Source organism: Aquila chrysaetos, chromosome 3 (genome assembly GCF_900496995.4).
Source record: "Aquila chrysaetos chrysaetos chromosome 3, bAquChr1.4, whole genome shotgun sequence".
Classification (NCBI taxonomy): Eukaryota; Metazoa; Chordata; class Aves; order Accipitriformes; family Accipitridae; genus Aquila; species Aquila chrysaetos.
Window position 1 is genome coordinate 30367785 of NC_044006.1, and position 16695 is coordinate 30384479.

Consider the following 16695-nt stretch of genomic DNA (forward strand, 5'->3'; position numbering starts at 1 on the left):
CTCTCAGCAGTCCCTTTAAGAATTGGAATTTTCCTAATGGCCCATAATATCAGTACAAGTTCCCTCACAGATCAAGGGCAGCAGATCAGTTTAAGAGCATAGATTCTCTGACCTAAGGTTAACAGCCCTCTGTGTTTATTTCAGGAATACCTTCCTGATTGTTAGAGATGCTTCTCTGGGCCATGGTAAAAACATTATAAGCCTTCAGAAAGAAGGCCATTTGGGATAGTTGCAGACACTGACCAAATACATATTAAGCTAGTATTTATTGCATATGCAACAACTTGAGTCTAAGACTAGATTTTACACCCTCGCAGTTAAAACTGTACAAACTGATTTATTGAAATTCCTTCCAGATTATTTCTTAGATGTCTTTTCCCCGTTCCCCTTCCGCTCCTCACATTAGAAATATCTAGCATACCATCTTAGCTTCCCTGGTTTCTCCTGGAGGATTCTTTGGAGATCTGGAAGGAGAGACCACAAGCTCCAGCCTCCAGGAATCAATGTAGACAGGATAAAGTGCTCTGCTCTCAGGTTTCACAGAGCCACCTCCTGTACCACACTTCTGCATAGTGAGGCTGCCATCTCATTTACAGGGCTGGTCCCTTAGCAGGACCCCATGCTAAGGACCCAGAGCCTTGTCCTCCACTAGCACCTGCCCTCCCTGAGCTCCTTTCTGTTAAGTTCAGATGGCCCAAGCATCATGAATCCTGGTAGAACAAAAAAAAAGGAGTCATTTACCTTGGTACCTTTCCAGTTCCTGCAGTGGACCACAGCAAAGGACAGTATGCTTGTTTAGAATAAGATCTGGAAAAATCAAGTCCCATCATTAAAAGTACTGTAGACTGCTCTTTTATTGATCTACTGGGCTATTGTTTTTCTCTGTTTCGTGCATTGTAGAAGAAGTAAGAAGTAGCTGGAAAGAATCTAGAAATTCAGGATCCATTAGGATTCATCACTACCAGCCTCTGTGCCATCAGTGTGCTAGCCTTTGGGCTACTACATTTTTCTGCATCTAGCCATATACAACTAGCAATGATCAGTATCATTAGCCTGTTTCACAATAATCAATAAGAAAGCACAGAGCCACCAGACGTTGTGATGGGCAACAGGTTGATGGGAGCTGGGAGACTGTGATTGGACTTCTCTGTTTTCACTCACAGTCTTCTGCCTCCAGCCAATCTCACCTTGTCAGAGGATTGGGCAGAGGCCAATTGTATGAGGTTCAACAAGGCCAAGTGCCGGGTCCTGCACTTCAGTCACAACAACCCCATGCAACGCTACAAGCTTGGGGAATTGTGGCTGGAAAGCTGCCTGGCAGAAAAAGACCTGGGGGTGCTGGTTGACAGCCGGCTGAATATGAGCCAGCAGTGTGCCCAGGTGGCCAAGAAGGCCAACGGCATCCTGGCCTGTATCAGAAATAGTGTGGCCAGCAGGAGCAGGGAGGTGATTGTTCCCCTGTATTCGGCACTGGTGAGGCTGCACCTTGAGTACTGTGTTCAGTTTTGGGCCCCTCACTACAGGAAAGACATTGAGGTGCTGGAGCGTGTCCAAAGAAGAGCAATGAAGCTGGTGGAGGGTCTAGAGAACAAGTCTTATGAGGAGCGGCTGAGGGAACTGGGATGGTTTAGCCTGAAGAAAAGGAGGCTGAGGGGAGACCTTATTGCTCTCTACAACTACCTGAAAGGGGGTTGTAGTGAGGTGGGTGCTGGTCTCTTCTGTCAAGTGGCTGGAGATAGGACAAGAGGAAATGGCCTCAAGTTGCGGCAGGGGAAGTTTAGATTGGATATTAGGAAAAATTTCTTTATTGAAAAGGTTGTCAGGCATTGGAACAGGCTGCCCAGGGAAGTGGTTGAGTCACCATCCCTGGAGGTATTCAAAAAACGTGTAGACAAGGCACTTCAGAACATGGTTTAGTGGGCATGGTTGATGGTTGGACTCGATGATCTTGAAGGTCTTTTCCAACCTAAATAATTCTATGATTCTATGTTTCTATGATAAGAACTTTTCCCTTTGAGACAGCACTTCATAAAGTAGCTGCATGACAGGGTGGCATTAAAGGCCTTTATGCTGTCCACCCCATCTGTTTAAGAGTACAGCTCCTTTCACCCAGTACAGTCACTCTTTTTCAACTACTTTCCCAAGGTATTCCCCTTTGTGAAGGAAACTGTCTTTCCCTACCTTTACTCATGTAGGCTAAAGGACCTCTCTAGTCCTCAAAGTTCCTCCTTTCTGGGACTCACAGATATTCTTTGCTCTCACATACATAGCAACTCTGCTATGCTCCAAGTTGGTTTTTTTTACCATAATGGAAAAGATGCAGGTGGCAGGAAGAAGAGGATCATGGCCTGCCTCTAGGTCCTCTCCTTTCCTCTCACTAATATGGGAAACCCCTTCTGTTAGCATCACCCCTGCTCTAGAGCGGGGAAGGAGGTAGCCTGGACCAAGGCGAAGGCCACAACTTTGATGGGCAGCACAGAAAGGGGCCTGGATGCCAAAGCAAGTGTAGAGCATGTCCATTTGATCTAGCATACATTTTGAATCTAGATACTTCCCTGGTATTGGAATATCCCTCTTGTCTAATTTTATGTCTATTCCCAAAGCCTCACCCACCCACCTGCATGTGCCTTTATTTCTGTTTTGCCCCAGTTCAATAAGCACCTGCTATCGAGAAATCAAAGAAAACAATAGCAACTGAATAATGCTAGCATTTGATGTTATAGAAATAAAATAAAATATCTGAAGCAGAATAAAGCCACAAGATAAATGTCTTTCAGAGTCAGAAAAAAGAATGTCATGGCTTTAACCTGTTTACATGAAAGTATTTTCTCTGGTGGGATAATCAAAGTTTCAAAGATCTTGTCCTATATAATATCAAATCCTATTACTATTCAGCAAGGGAAAAGCTATTCCCTTAAAATCAAGGTCCTCTCTAAGAGCTTCCAGCAGGAAAAAGCTTGTATTGTGTGCACAAGCACACACAGAAGGCATCTCAAAGGGAAATGTTAGCCTCAAATTAATTTCTGTCAGATTTGATTGAAAAACTCACACATATCTGTCCATTGGAGGTTTGTGACCTGACTCTGCCTGACTGGGATTTGGTAATCAAATAGAGACTCGTACAATACCTTTATCAGTTTTGCTGTAGTCAAGAAATATAGCTGTAAAAAGCGTGTAAGAATAAAATTAGAACAAGGAGAGTTTTTAAATTATCACTGTGCAGCTTCATTTGTTCATTAACTAAAAGAGTGCCCATAATTAGAAAAAAGCAAAATACAAATAAACATATTTTTAAAGTGTTAGGCTAATATTATTGCACCATGTCTGAACCAAGTTGTATTGTTATAGCGTAATGCACTTGAATGGATTTTTCCTACCAAGCCAAGGTCAGATCCTTAATTTCTTGTGCACTTGTTGTTGCTGGCCACTATTGCAGCTACTCTAAAAATAGGCAAGCCCTCGATCCTTTCTCATGTGGCAATTTCTGAAAAACTGTGCCATTAATCCTTCACTCAAATTCTCAAACAACTGCTCAACTTTCTCTTTTTTTTCTCAATTTCTTACTTTTAGAACTTTAATATCTAAAAAAGAAATAATAAAAAAATAAAATAAGTCCCTTGAGAAAAGGTTCCATTTTTCAACCACATCTAATAAAAATGAGGTACCTGAATGTAAAGGCAGCAGTTACAGATGTGTAACTGCATTGCCAGATAGCTGACATTACACTGGATCCAGCCAAATCCCTAGTTGTGCTGGAAGCCCCATGCAGAACTGCAGAAGCATAGTTCCTTTGACGAAATAAAACCATACCGAATCCACATCTGCTGTCAGCCATTCAAAACAAGAATCTCGAATTTTATGGTCATTTATATCAGGACTGCACACCATTTTGAACTTCGGACTCATGATATCACTTCATTATGAGACACAACTTCTGAAACACAACTTCTGATTCAAATTGCTCACTATTTAAAGAAATGGTGGAAAAAAGGAAAGACATTCACCAAATTAAACTGACTGAGGCAGCTGTAAGAATATCCTATTAGTTGGATCTAACTTCAGAAATTTTATTTAGTTTATCTCATATCTCATTTAAACTTTCTTTAAAGGATCTTTAAATGAAGGCGTTTGGGAAGAAAGGCAAGTGGGGAATAGGAAACTGGCGGGAGGGAGAAGAAAAAATGAAATAGAAACTTTGGCAGAATGGAGATGTATTGGGTTTGTGTGGCAAGGTTTTGGTAGCGGGGGGGGGTTACAGGGGTGGCTTCAGTGAGAAGCTGCTGGAAGCTTCCCCCATGTCCAAAAGAGCCAATACCAGCCGGCTCTAAGACGGACCCGCCGCTGGCCAAGGCTGAGCCAATCAGCGATAATGGTAGCGCCTCTGAGATAACAGAATTAAGAAGGAAAAAAAGTTGCGGGGCACACAGAAACAGCAGCCGGAGAGAGGAGTGAGAACATGTAAGAGAAACAACCCTGCGGACACCAAGGTCAGTGAAGAAGGAGGGGGAGGAGATGCTCCAGGTGCCAGAGCAGAGATTCCCCTGCAGCCCGTGGTGAAGACCATGGTGAGGCAGGCTGTCCTCCTGCACTCCACGGAAGTCCACGGTGGAGCAGATATCCACCTGCAGCCCGTGGAGGACCCCACGCTGGAGCAGGTGGGTTCCTGAAAGACTGCATGCCATGGAAGGGACCCATGCTGGAGCCCGTAGGAAGGACCCACGTTGGAGAAGTTCGTGGAGGACTGCCTCCCGTGGGAGGGAACCCATGCTGGAGCAGGGGAAGAGTGTGGTGAGTCCTGCCCCTGAGGAAGATGAAGTGGCAGAGATTACATGTGATGAACTGACTGTAAACCCCATTCCCCGTCCCCCTGCACCTTTTGGAGGGGGTAGGTAGAGAATCCGGGAGTGAAGCTGTGCCCGGGAAGAAGGGAAGGGTGGAGGGAAGGCGTTTTGAGATTTGGTTTTATTTCTCATTACCCTACTCTGGTTGATTGGTAATAAAGTGAGTTAATTTTCCCCAAGTTGAGTCTGTTTTGCCCGTGACGGCAATTGGTGAGTGATCTCTCCTGTCCTTATCTCGACCCATGAGCCCTTTGTTATATTTTCTCTCCCCTGTCCAGCTGAGGAGGGGGAAGTGATGGAACAGCTTTGGTGGGCACCTGGCGTCCAGCCAGGGTCAACCCACCACAGGAGGGTAAGAAGCAAGAAGGCAGAGAAATGGGACATGGGCAACTGAACGATTGAGGGAGGGAATGGGATTTGGACAGGAAGAAAAGAGGCAACAGTAGTCATCAGCAATAGAAGGTAAAAGATTGGAGGCTGAGAGCGAATGTCCAAGTTTCAGAGCTAAGATTATGATGATCACCTCAAGAAGATTCCCTGGTTTCTTACAGAGCTTCTGTGTAGAGGGTAATGAGTCTGCTAGGTCTTATGCCTGTGTAGGTCCAGCTTGGACAAGAGGATCAGCAGGGAATGAAAAGGCCTGACTCTTGAAAACTGAATGGTAGATATTTGGGTCAGGAATGAAGCTAATTTCCATTATATTTGTTCCTCTAAACAATATTTCAAGCTTTTGGGGACTGATGAGGAGAAAACAGGGTCATTTATGCTCTGGTGACCCTGACTAGTACAACTGAAACATCACCTCCCTGCTATCCCTGCCCCCATAGTGTAGGTCTCCATAAAAACAGCATGTTAAAAACTAGCAGAATTAACTGCTTCTTTCCTGTATTTTTGTATGATTTTCTCAATCTAACAAAGGAGGTGAATGAGGGGAAGAACACCATCATGAGTTCACTTGTACAATGAATGAAAACACAAAAAAATTGCAAGAACTGAGGCAGTAGCACTGCAACCAAACATCCAAGTCCCTAGCTTGCTGAAAATTTTGGGTTTCATTCCCTGTTGCCTCAGTTCATGTGTATTCATTTACTCTGAGGCATTGTAGAATGCCACCATTTTGATTTGTTGTAACATTTTCCATTGTACATTCCTCTTTTATCTTCTTTATCTACCAACCAGATAACAGTGTATTTTTAACAGGCATCTCCATTAGGTTATTGACTAAGTGGCTCCCAAGTCCTCTGTCACAAGTCACTGAAACAACGAGCTAGGTAAAGTAGTTATTGATGTTTTCTACTGCCTGGGTAGCTGACACTATTCCCAACTATTTTTGGAGGAGGAGGAAAAGAGGGAGTATAAAAATAACAGAATAGGGTCACTTCAGAATCTGTCTGCAGTCAATTGCAGCCACTTTTCAGTCCCAAAAAATTACTGTGGTGCACAAACGTAGTTTCCTGGCTATCATACCTTCACAACTCATCACATTCTTTACAAGGGATTGAAGTTGCAATGCCTGTGCCTTTGGGATGAATGATTTTTGACAAATTATGGTGGATACAGCTGAGTACCAATAAACATTAATGCTTTCATGAAGTAAGGTCTCTTAAGGACCAGACACCAGAGGTATGAGTTCAAGCAGTAGCTCAGCCAGCCAAGACTAAGAAGGGATAGAATAGGAGAAGGGAAGATCAAAACCATGCATAATGGGGACAACTTGAACACAGAGTGGTTGGTCACTGTTGCTTACAATACAAGAGCTCAAGAAAAGCAAGTGGCATGATCAAATAACATAGTTCAAACATGCAGAGCTACTTTAAAACAGAGCATGTAATTAAATTATGGAACTCACTACCACAGGATTTTATGACATCCAAAGGTACAAGATGATGGGTATGGAACACAGTAGTCTGGTTGCAAAGCCTGACCAAGTTCTTCATTGTAGGAAGTCAGAAGAATCACTTTATATGTACCTTATTTTCATACTATTTTGCTAAACACCTAGGAGTAACCAATGCTGAAAACACCTGTGGACCTGTGGTGTGAACTAATATGGCACTTACTATGTTCTTCAGGAAGGCAGAATGGCCCACAGACAAATGTAATTGCTGTCTTGTAATCATTGGGTTTTCCTTAAAATTCCAGTTCCAGGAGTCTTTACTGCATGGGAATCTCAGATTTCATCTGAAAACTTAAACTTCTAATACTGATATGTGTAGAGAAAGCTTAAAAATATGAATTCACTGTGCTATATGGCCTGAAAAAAAATGAGAGAAAACAATCTTATGCACATTTCCTTTCCGTAATTTAAGCCAGTCTTATAGTCCTGGCTCATGATTTCAGAACATTTTTGGGACTTGCAGTTTTGTTCATGCTTCAGACTTACCAGTAAAGTAAATATTTAGGCAGAACATTATCAGAAAAGAATATATTTCCAGCAACTGATTATATAAAATATCATGCTTTTTTCTTTCAGAACTTCAAGTAAGCATTGTCGAATTCACTGAGCACTCACAACTTTTATGAAAGTCTGGTCTAGGATTCCTTCATGAAGAGCCTTGTGTGTAACCATCCTCAGTTTTACTGTGTACCTTGAATACCAACAACCTTATAACAGGCCAAGAAACACATAGATATTCAGGGTTTGAGCAGAAGCACAGAACTGTTCATTTAGAACTTGTAATGGTCTGGTGGACTCACGGGCTGGCTGAGGGGCAGGGAGAGGAACTCAGCCCTTGTTTCCTGAACAGGATCTGTAACCTGTGTTGACAGCACTGCTAATATTAGTCATCTGAAAGATGGGCTGCTAATGACTGATTTTCAAACACTGCAGCTTTGTAAGTCTCCTGGAGTAGAACTGAACTCTGGTCTGATTCAGAAAAAAATGCCAAAGGAGTTAAGCTAGGATTTTTTTTGTTGGCGTAATTTCATGCTTTGCAAGACAAAGAAGACAGCATTGGCATCACTTAAGCAACAAGCTGTGGCCCACCTTCTAATATTTTACAGGTGATTTAAAAAAATATCCCAACATTTGATATTGTAGTAAATAAAGCAGGAGACTGCACAGATGATCTTTTTTAAAATTTCTGTTCCAGTACTGTCCTCTCCGAAGGGTTAAAAGAAATTACAGCTATGCAGTCTAGTTACTATCCAAGACACCTGAACTGAAAGCTGGTATTTGTGATCACAGTCAGTGTTGAACCAGTTAAAAGCTTTGAATCTAATCATGCCAGTTGCTTGGGAAAGATTTAAGTAATACAAAAGCACAACAGAATAACGACAGTAAAATAATATCTCTTGACTTTACATTGCTGCCTTGGCTGCAGTATTTAAGCATTAGCAGAAAGTCAGCTAAAGTAACAATTCAAACCCCAAAAGCATTACTGAAATTAAAATTGCAAAAGTCTTACAGTGAAAACATCAGAACTTTTGTTTTCTAATTCTTACCAGCATTAGTGAAATATATTCACTTTCAACTGCAGGATTTTAACTTTACTGAGTGTAAAATCTATTTTAATTTGTTCATTTGTTTGTACTTTTTTTTTTTTTTACTTTTCAGTGATCATTTTTTTCATGATCTTTAAGTGAACTAGTTTCGATGCTTGCAAGATAAAGTAATTATTTTTATCAAGGAAAGAGGTAAATGGCAGAAGAAAAATTTAATTTCTTTCTACAGGCAGAACAACTAGCTCATGTAATTGCTTCTTATCTCTGTAACAGTTTAACAGCAAGATTCAGAATTATTTTAGTTTTTTTCACATTCTAGAATTTGGTTAGACGTTGCAGAAAACACCATTATCGGCACTGTACCAGTTCTGCATTTAGTACATACTATACCAAGGGAAAAGAGGATTATAAAATGGATCTCTGAAGTCAAATTGCAAATGGTTAGAAAGTTGCTATTGGCACTTCAGAAAAAGAATCATAATCTTTTCTGTCCTGTGGACATTTCTACCTGTGGACCCATTTTTTAGCTGTAAAAGAGTTTTAGTTTTAGTGACTACCCAGGCTGCTTCCATAACATAATAGTGAATTTCATTTTGTCACTTCTCATTTTCAGAATCAGAATTTTGGTTTTCCACTTCTGCTCCTGTGTTTGATTAACACGTACAAACTACAGTATCATCAATGACATCCTGCAATAAAGCTGTGTTTACAGATATAGAGGCTTAAGACCTTCCCTTGTTTCAAACATGGCCTTTAATTCTCACAGCAGTGCAAGTCCAGGGATCTTAGAATCATAGAATCATAGAATTGTTTAGGTTGGAAAGACCTTTAAGATCATCGAGTCCAACCATTAACCTAGCACTGTCAAATCCACCACTAAACCATGTCCCTAAGTGCCACATCTACAAGTGTTTTAAATACCTCCAGGGATGGTGACGCAACCACTTCCCTGGGCAGCCTGTTCCAATGCTTGAATCTTGTACCTGGCACCAGGCTACTAAAGCTAATATTTCAGCATTTTTCACAGATTTTGAGTGTCATCACCAAGCATCTAGAGAGATATAGCCTAAAGCTGAAGTCAGTAGAAGTTCAACATCTCATGGTAGTTCAGATCAATGGGCCCAGTTAGCCACCCAATCCACCAGTGTAATCTTTTCACTCAGATGTGGTCTCCTCTCTCCTATGTTTCATGAAGCTTGTTGAGTAATGATCAGGGAAAGAATATGGGTCTCCTGCTTTTCTGAAAAGGAGAGAAAGCATTCCTCTGGCTTATGGGAACAATATTTCCCCAAAGTCCTTCTGCTTCTTGAGCAGTGTGGGAAGGGCTTATGCTTCAGCAAAGCATACTATATTCAACATATGATACCACCAGCTCACCTGCTGACAAAAGCCAGCAGAGCTGGCTTGATGTAGAGCACAACAGATGGAGCACAGACTGCTGCCTACAGTTGCCAGGACTGTGCTCTGGTTTTGTTGCAGTGGAAAGGCAAAATAGCATCCTCAGTTTAAAAATTTATCTATAAATTGCTGAGACCTATGGGTAAAGAGTTCTGTAGAAATGCCTCTAGATTAATAATGGTGTTATTTTTAATTCAGCTGCCATTAGCCACCATCTGTTTTCATAATTCATCTGCACTGCAATGTTACTCTAGTGAGACTCTCTGCTAGTCAGTATTGCTGCAGAGCTGTTCCTTCTCTCTAATCTAAAATATCAAAGGGCCAAAGTGACATGGCACCAGAAAAGGTATTTAAAATAAATTAACAAATGAGTCGTGCATTTTAAAATTGTCTTTCTGTAAATTTTAGCACTTCTATGCATGAAAGCTTAAATTGCATTTTGCAATGGTGGAGAAAATAATGCAATTTTAAAAATTAATTCTCAAAATCTACCTCGTCCCATTGCATTGGGAACTTTTGAGTGGGAGAAGAGTAGAAGGGAGTCACACAAAGGTAGAAATTTTCTGCATAATTCAATTGTTTTCAGGGTTTGTTTTACTTAGGTTAAAAAACTAATGAGTTAAAATTTTAGTCAGAGTGGAACTTGATGGGAGTTATTTCTATTGACTTCAATAGACTTTAGATCAGACCCAAAGAAAAGACCCATCTCGCTAGTCTTACTTGACTAATGAGTAGAAAAAAGAATACCACAGCATGATATCAAAGTAGGGCAGAGATCGATGGTCCTTGATCAGCAAAAGCACAAACCTTCCCAGACTTTCACGTCTGACCTTCTCTATGCTCAAGTATAAACATCTGGATTATGTTACACTGGAACATAGTCCTCCCTGCACTTCTCAGACCTTGGTTGGAAGCTGGTGGAGGGACGGGGTCCAAAGTGTCAGAAGCAGCACAACACTCAGGTGGGAAGGAGGCAGACTGAATGTTCCAGAAAGCCAGGAGGTGGGAGAGTTTTCTGCCTGTCGTGGTTTAACCCCAGCCAGCAACTAAGCACCACGCAGCCGTTCACTCACTCCCCCCCCACCCAGTGGGATGGGGGAGAAAATCGGGAAAAGAAGTAAAACTCATGGGTTGAGATAAGAACAGTTTAATAGAACAGAAAAGAAGAAACTAATAATGATAATGATAACACTAATAAAATGACAACAGTAATAATAAAAGGATTGGAATGTACAAATGATGTGCAGTGCAATTGCTCACCACCCGCTGACCGACACCCAGTTAGTCCCTGAGCAGCGATCCCCCACCCCCACTCCCCCCAGTTTATATACTAGATGGGACACCACATGGTATGGAATACCCCTTTGGCCAGTTTGGGTCAGCTGCCCTGGCTGTGTCCTGTGCCAACTTCTTGCGCCCCTCCAGCTTTCTCGCTGGCTGGGCCATGAGAAGCTGAAAAATCCTTGACTGTAGACTAAACACTACTTAGCAACAACTGAAAACATCAGTGTTATCAACATTCTTCTCATACTGAACTCAAAACATAGCACTGCACCAGCTACTAGGAAAACAATTAACTCTATCCCAGCTGAAACCAGGACACTGCCTTCAGCCCTGAGCAAGGCAAAGAGAAATACCTCTGGAACCTCTACTAACCTGTGGATTTGTCTACATTTTCTGTGTATGTTTAAACCAGAACATAAATACTGAAAGACATTTGGCTATAGCACAAAGTTTTTCTTGGGTTAGTGATCTCCCCCACCTCCTCTCCTCAACCTCCTATACATACACAATTTTCTTCTGGGAAAAAAAGTTATTGATATAGAGCTTTTTAGAATAGCTATTCCATAACATCTATTTCAGAAAATATCTAAGTTTAGAAAAGCCATAGGGATGTCTTCCTTTGAGGCCCAACTCTGTGAGGTGCCAATGTCCCTTAACTGCTCAGCATGCCAGAAGGAGTCTCTTCATATGCATCTGCATTGCTCAGTCTCTGTTTAATATACCACCAAGACACAGAAATAGCCTATAATTCCTGAGAAGCTGAAACAACAGAAGCTTCCTGTGGTCCTGTATTAATGCTTCAGAGGGAAAAGCTGCAGGTGGATGTTCGCTCATTGCAGATTCTCATTCTCCAGCATGTGCCTGTATCAGTTATCCTAACACCTCTGTCGGCTGGAGATTTCCTGCTATTGAACTTGACCTTGGAAGGTACTTTGTACATTGTTTTGCTTGGAAGGAAGGTCTTAGAAGAAAACATAGATGCTAATCGCAGTAAGCTTGTATCTTAGGTATTCATTCACTAGCAGACATGATTTGGTGCTTTAGAAGAAAACTTTCAAAGGATTACACATTGTTGTGATCAGTTTGGCACTAGTAGTACTCTTTATGTGAGCAGAAATAAAGCAAGTAGGATGCAGCAGGAAAACAGGAAAAAAAGATAATCATTAAGTTATCTTTTTTAATCATTATGACTATGGCTATAATGGAACCTGTGCCTACCTGGCTAACATAACCATGTGTTTGCAGCAGATGCAGTACAAATGGAAGGGTAAGTACCATATAAGAAAAAAACAGGGGTTGCTAGGGTAGTGCTGCACAGTGCCCTGGGAGCCTTAACCTTCATAATGCTAAGGGCCTTCCATTTGTATTTCCTGAGCCATGTTTATTACAAGATCAGAAACTTAATTTCTGAGCCATTAACCATGATGTATATAATTTGTTTTGTCAGTATTGCAAAGAAGTGAATCTGGCATATGACACAGAAAGCATGGTAAGAAGGATTCTGGAATTATCATTTTTTTTGTAAATTTTAGAAGCATGAGGTTCACTAAGATATCTGTTGATATCTATATGACATGTTTTCTCATCCATTTACTTGCCTCGGAGAACCTATTCCACTACAGATTTAATTATATATTTAGAAAACAAGATCTGTCATTACCACTTTTCCTTTGCTCAATCCAGTGATGTGTTCAACACACCATGAATAAGAACGATACTGTACATTTTGCTGACAAAGCTATTCTGCCCCTGACATTAACATTAGAGATACTTTCTTCCTCCCTGATGATTTATTCAAGCTCTAAAAAATTAAGTAACCTTAAGGACCTGTTGAGTGAAAAATGAATCCACTGAGTATTTTATTATCTTTTGTTCTGATGCAACATCAGTTGAAATTGATGGGAATGTTTCTAGTACTTTTAATAGCATCAGATCATGTTCTTAAACATAACAAAAAGTGCCAAAATCTTACATACAAAGAATTCTGAAACAAGAATCTGAAGTAGAGAGGGTTGGCCCCTAGTTTGAACAGCCTCAACTTGTAGAAGAGTTTGGATATAAAGTTGGAATGTCACATTCTTCCCTGCAGTGCCTGCGACTTCCCCCCATACTTCTGTCAGCTCAGATCTCACAAAACGAAATGTACCCTTCTATCATTTATGTGTATATTTTAAAGCAAGATTGTTCACTTTGGAAAAGTCCCAAAACTCATAAAATAATAAAAAAAAAACCAACAGGAGAAAAAGAAAAAAACCTCCTGTTTACATAGCAGATACACTAGGAAAGGACATCTAGGATCAAGTCCAGTCTCATGATACTACATACTACTATATTATGTATTCCCACTCATATATTCATCTTTATTCTACTACAATCCGTTTTCTGGACTTAGCTTGATTAGTAATTAAAACTGGGTCCAGTGCAGTTAAGGACATGACTAATTTAAAAGTGTTTATGAGTGAAGTGAGAACTGGGCTTCTATCTACTTTTACATGAGTGATCAAGTTTGTGATATAGGCTCAGTTAAAACTGTACACTCAAACTCACGTGGGATAGAGAGTGTAGCTTGTAAAAGGATTGAGAGGCAGGGGAAGAGTGCACAGAGAACTTTGATAACAGGAGCGGGATGAGAGAGAACACTGAAATTTTACAAGTGTGCTGGAATTGAGCCTAATAATCAGGTAACAGTTGCGCAAGTTTCTCCAAATAAGAGAGGTGACAGACATAGAAAAGAAAGTGATCATGATTTGCCATTTATTATAAAATCTTACCTTCAGCTTGGTAATCAAGTAAAAAAGATAGCAAGAGATATTTCATTGTAGGGTTTTTCAATAGCATCAGCAGTTTCAAACACAGTGTTCATCATGCTGTTCTGGCCAGAGCTCAAGAAATAATAAAACATCTAAGGCTCTATTTTGATGTACGGTCTACATCTGGTTAGAGGGTATACATTCAAACCTGTTGACTAGTATTAGATCTGGAAGGAGGGCTCCAAAAGAAATAGCGTTGGGCTAATTCCAGCAGTTCTTGAACAGTCAAAGTTCTGACGGAAGTAAACTGGAGTTTTGTACTCCTGAGAATTTAAGCTGCTTTGTGATGCAAAATAATGACCTGGCAGGAGAAGAGGAAAGGCTTCTGGAGAATGACTAGCTGGCATAATGGTTTTTAGATGTAAATCTCTTCTTATACTCTTTGCATATTTTCTATTCTAAAAGTGAAGAAAAATAAGAAAACTGAAGAGTTAAACTATTTTTCATCACAGGAAGTTTAATAAAAATAAATGTAAAAGTTTCCAGTAATCACCAGGCTTCTGAAGTGGTCAAGAAAGATTCACAAATGTCCCTATGGTATTAATCCCATTTACCAGATACCTGAGCTGAAGCAGAAAGAAACTAAGTGGCGTATACAAGATGCACGGAATATGTGGCATAGCAAGAACAGAATGTGTGTTTCCTGGATCTTTGACTTTAACCAGTGTGTGGATATTTCTGCTTTGCCAACAGCTAATTCTTTCCGCTCCCAATTATATATATACACACACATACATCCCAAGAACGTGATACATTACAGAAAAATGTGCTGAAGACAAGTAATGCCCCATCACAGTTAATAATCTTTGAAAGCTTTAATGTGAACAATAGTATGTGTCTGTTCTGCAGATTTTTCATTAAAGTACATAGACCAATCTTGAGGAAAAAAATTAAAAAGAGATTTGAGGAAGTAATAACCCAGAGGTTAAAAAAATATTGATTAGGAAAAATATTTTCTTCATAAAGATAATACTTCTCTTTTAGCAAAAGGAAGCTGCTTAGTCTCCAGAAAAAGAAAACAAAGTATGTTCTGAAGGCACCCATTTCATTTGTTGTGAGCTTTGTTGAATAATGAGCAAAACTGTCATTCGTCTTACAACCTTCTCTCACCTTACCTATCATGCTGAAAGATTTAAAATTCTTCTGGAAAGTCTGTGCCACTTCATTTATTATATTGAAAAAAAAAAATAAACACCAACTTTTAAATACTTTTAGTGGGTTTTTTTACAATCTAACTACCTGCCCTTTGGTGCCTAATATCTTCTTAGAAGATACGACCTGGTAAATTTAGTATGGATTACCACAGACTGCATTTACTTCTAATGAGACATAGTTTCTCCTGATCTTTTTCATCTATCTTCAGAGAAGAAAGATAAAAAAAAAAAGCTTGTTTCTGTCAGAGTTCGTTCTTTGGTGTCAGGGAAACATGCTGGGTTTTTTCCTTCTCCATCTTCTAAGTTTTCACCTTGATCTTGTAAAATATTACAAATAATCCAAATGCATATATTGCACTGCTGTTTTGTAAATTCAAACTGAATAGTCAAATAGTCAAAGATAATGATAATGATTACTTGAGAATATATTTCTCCATCTTCGAGAAACGTGTTGGGTGGTACATTTCCAAATTTCAGGAGACTGGTGGGTGACTTGCAGACTAAGGCAAATGCAAATTAAGATAGCTGAATCAAGGGCCTTCTGAGGACTTCAAAGGGCTTTGGATTGAGCCTCAAGTTCTTAGGACTTTTCATCTCTAGATATCAAAATACTTCACAACAATCAGTACATTTCATTACTTGTATTTCATTGATGGGGAAACTGAGGTATAGAACAGTGAAACAGTTCTCTCCCTATCATTTAGTGAGTCTGTGGCACATCACAGGATAGCAGTCAGCTCCCATGACTTTCCCTTTCTGCCATCTCAATCAAGTTTTCTCACAGAGATTGCCTTAGGAAATAATAGTTAGGCTTGTTACTCCAGTAATTTTGCCCCCCTTCTGACTAAACTCCGAAGTAACATGTTATGTATCACTGGACAGAGAAGATCTATATACTGATCCCTCAGGATTAGTGCTAAATGTATTAGTAAACCTCCAAAATCCCAGTGTGCTGTGCCTGCCACTACCAACTCTCATCATAGCAGTTCACTTGCATCTTTTCCTATCACCCTTTGATCCTCCCCATCTCTTACTAATCCCAGCTACTTCAAGGGATTAGACGGAATTCAGATGAGATCCTGTGTTGATTTAGAAGTCTGTTCTTTCAGACAGAAATTGTATCCTCTCATCTATGTTCAAAAATAAGTAGCATGCTATCGTCACCACCACAATATAAATGGCTAATTATAATAAGGAGTCGGATGCTCATAAAATAAATAACAAGATCTTTGAGTACCCCGTCCTGTTTCTTCTAAATCATATAATCTGTTTTATATGTCGAGGGCTGGACTGTCTGCATGATGTTAAATAGTTAAAGGGAAAGCCTGGGACTTTGTCACGGAGGAGCATTCTTAATAGCTGCTGTTTAACACATACCATGGGAAAAAAAGGTTGCGAGTGCCCATTGGATGAGCAACAGCAGTTAACTAATAAATACTATTCCCAAGTGATTCACAAACAATGAAGTAACCAAAAAGAGCCATGTTAATTTCTATTCTGTTTTCAAGCAGGAGAACAAAATCAATATTTGCTTAATGGAAAAAGGCAATACTTGAGGCAGGCCATCGAGGGCGGAAGGGCTGTCCTGTAGCCAAAGCATAAGGCTGGGAATCAGGAGACAGAGATTTTCCTTTTGAATTGCTTAAAATGAGTTAGTATTGCTCTTTGAGTCACTTTCCCCACTTGAAAAAATGGGAAGTTGCTCCGCATGGGTGCTGCATGAAGCAAACAGGTCATAACAGTTTTCAAGAACTATGGCTATTT